Source organism: Tupaia chinensis, unplaced genomic scaffold, assembly GCF_000334495.1.
Source record: "Tupaia chinensis unplaced genomic scaffold, TupChi_1.0 Scaffold000046_3, whole genome shotgun sequence".
NCBI lineage: Eukaryota > Metazoa > Chordata > Mammalia > Scandentia > Tupaiidae > Tupaia > Tupaia belangeri.
Genome location: NW_006159504.1, coordinates 5,338,816 through 5,339,151, shown reverse-complemented (window position 1 = coordinate 5,339,151; position 336 = coordinate 5,338,816).

Sequence of the window (336 nt, the reverse complement as noted above, 5' to 3'; positions counted from 1 at the left end):
CCCCCCCCCGGCCCCCCCCCCCGGCCGGTAGCCTCGGGCGGAGGTGCGCGCCCCGCGCCCAACCCAGCGCTCGCGGACTCCGCCTGGAACGAATCCACCCCCAGGTTAGAAGACAGCTTCCCGGGGTTAGTGCGGGGCCTGCTGGGGCGCCGGGACTTCGGCGGTCCCTGGGACATCCGGGGCTGATTTCCCCCGACAAGGGCTGGAGTTTGGGCCTCGGAGCGTTACTTTCTGATGAGGGGACACGCAGGAATTACAACCATCGGCTGCCCTAGGTGACAGGGCGGCTGCGGGTTCCGAGGCTAGGCGTCCCGGAGCTCGGCTGCGCAGGGGAAC